The sequence below is a fragment of the Limulus polyphemus genome, unplaced genomic scaffold, assembly GCF_000517525.1.
Source record: "Limulus polyphemus unplaced genomic scaffold, Limulus_polyphemus-2.1.2 Scaffold4558, whole genome shotgun sequence".
NCBI lineage: Eukaryota > Metazoa > Arthropoda > Merostomata > Xiphosura > Limulidae > Limulus > Limulus polyphemus.
In genome coordinates, this window is record NW_013670168.1 from 25,589 (window position 1) to 28,712 (window position 3,124).

Here is a 3,124-nt window from a genome sequence, read left to right on the forward strand (position 1 = left end):
TTAACTATCTGTTACTTTCCTAACAATAAAGGAAGTCCTTGTTTAACTATCTGTTACTTTCCTAACAATAAAGGAAGTCCTTGTTGAACTACCTGTTACTTTCCTAACAATAAAGGAAGTCCTTGTTTAACTACCTGTTACTTTCCTAACAATAAAGAAAGTTCGTGTTTTAGCAGTCCACAGATCAAGAGAAGTTTACTTGGGTATTTTAACACACTGTTATATCGAAAAGGAAATAATCAGACCAATTAATTTAAATAATGAAACCACTTACAGAATATTTTGTTATTTTCTTATCAACATGCTGAAGATCGATCCTGAGCTCTTTGTTCTTTTGAACATCAGTTTTGAGCATTTCGTTCTTTTCTTTATAGGAACATGGTTTACATTTCACTTTAAATACGATATTATAAAAAATAATACCAGACACAAAAGGTTATCGTTTGTTTCAGCTGTTTTTAAAAGTGATATAACATACATTCTATGTTAAAGTTCTGAAGAGTACTAATTAAAAATGAATAAATTAAACGACCATGAGCTTTAGAGAATCTTTCAAAGTAGTTTTATTTGATCAGAAGCTCACATGTCTATAACGAACTCAAATTAAAACATTTATTTTTTCTTATAATAAAACTACCTACGATAGTATTTAAAAAGTTAAGTTTAAGCGACCAAAACTGGTGAAGGATTATAAATAATAGGCCTAAAATTTGTGATAACAATCACGTGGACTGCATCTGTTTTCTTCACATTCTTCGCAATTTATACATTTCGGATTCGTAGTTTAAAAATATAATTTCAGGTTCATCTTTATGTCCCACATGTCACTGTAGAGTATATCTTGCTTGCGACTATTTTTATTACTACCGAAATAGTTGCTTGATTTGCTATATTTAACTTTCCCCGTAAAGAATTTCCTTTACAATCTAAGCCTAATACATGATATACTCTCGTACGTGGTGCGCTTCGTTAAATAAAGAATGTTAGCGTTTATTGCAGAAATGCATGTAATTGATGAAGGCGTAAAGTCGAAACGTTAAGCAAATAAAATAAAATTGAAGATTCTTTGGAGTCTATGTTCCTTTAACTTATTCATAATTACGTTGACTACACTCAGCATAAGATAATTCATTAAAGTATACCAAAAAATAGCACTAATAAAAAAAAAAAAATAGTATTTTACCGCCATCTATCAGACATATTAAATACTAATTGGCTAAAAGTTATATCCAAGAAGCTCTCGTTTTGTATGAAGTTCGGTCTGTGTGCTGCAATGTTCACATGTTTATTCACAGTTTTTCTTTCTACTTTGTCTATGCTCATTATATGGAAGGTTCTGAAGACAGAATAAACTGTAATCTAGGTATACAAAGTTTTGAATAATGTTTAAAATTCATTTTGTTCTTAAAATGTGACCGATCGTCGCGGCGATCGAATATCATGTTATGTACTTTTCTTTACATTTTCGCGATTGAAGACGTAGTGCGTTCATCTTATTTTCTTATGTTAATGGAAAGAGATTTTGTTGTCGTAGGTTTTAGTGTAACAATGTTCTTTTTTTTTTCGACTGTAGAGCCATCTGGTGGTTTGTACAATATATATATCTATGGTTGCACCTCCATCACGTGAGCTCATATTCCACTTGTGAGTTGTTCGTTGTTTGTCTATAAATTTATAATTTTGCTTTGCACAAATATTAACATTATGTTTATGGAAAATTTGTATAACATAGAAACTTGGAACTTTTGTTTAAACAAAAGTTGGTAATAACTAAAGCCTAAAACTAAATATAAAGTGATTTTGAATGCAAGTCTATACGTTAAAACAAATGTTGAACTTACTTTAATGTATATACACTGAAAGCTTTTGTTTCTTAGCAGTTAAGCACAAAGTCACATAATGAACTGCTTGTGCTGTACCACGGGGATCAAAGCCCGGTTTTCACCAGATGATTACCACTTTGCCACTGGGGGACATAATATACGCTGAATTTTCCACACAGCAAGAATGAAACTAACCTTTTTTTCAACCACGACTCTCTAGGATGGCCCGGTATGTGCAGGTGGTTAGGGCACTCAACTTGCAATATGAGGGTCGCGAGTTCGAATCCCTGTCACACCAAACATGCTCGCCCTTTCAGCCGTGGGGGCGTTATAATGTGATGGTCAATCACACTATTCGTTGGTAAAAGAGTGGCCCAAGAGTTGGCGGTGGGTGATAATGACTAGCTGCCTTCCCTCTAGTCTTACACTGCTAAATTAGGGACGGCTAGCGCAGATAGCCCTCGTGTAGCTTTGCGCGAAATTCAAAAACAAACAAAGCCCTTTAGGACTCAACGCCGTGGTTGAACGTAGCCTGCGTACATGATAACTGATTGTCTAGAGCAGGGGTCACCAAACTTTCTTCACAGCGGGCCAGATAACTGAGAGAATGACGAGCGCGGGCCGCATAACAGTTTTGTTCAGTACAATACAGTGAATACACTAAAAATAAAGACAACAAACATGTTTATTTTCCAAAAAGTTATCAAAGAAAGCGACGTTAGCAATAAGATAGTTATATCACACCCAGTAACGCACATATCCGAATCTCACAAACTAAGCAGCAAAAAAGGTTTGTGAGATTTGTGAAACTGGCGTTTAGCTTTTGAGATATCATCAATATTTGCTTTGGAATTGCTGCATCCAACTAAGAGAATTGCTTTCAAATGTTCATCAGTTAACCTCGTTCGATGTGCTGACTTCACGTACTTCATTTTTGAAAATGTTTGCTCACAGACATAAGTTGTTCCAAACACTGATGCCATACCAGAGGCAAATTTCTTCAACTTTGAAAACTCATCATCAGGTAAGCAACGATAAAATTCAACAAGTTTTCCTTCTCTGTGCTTCTCTTTCAACAAGTCATTTGCTTGCAAATCAATGAGATCCAACTATAGTTCGACTGGCACGTCATCAACGTTACAATCAAACGGATTCTGGAACAGATGAATGTCACTCTCAATTCTGTCGAGATCTGAAAATCTCTCCAAAAAATGCTTATTTATATCACTAATAATCTCTTCGGAAACTCGAGGTTGACATCTTCTGCGATTCCAGCGCGAAACTCTTTGAAACACTGAAAA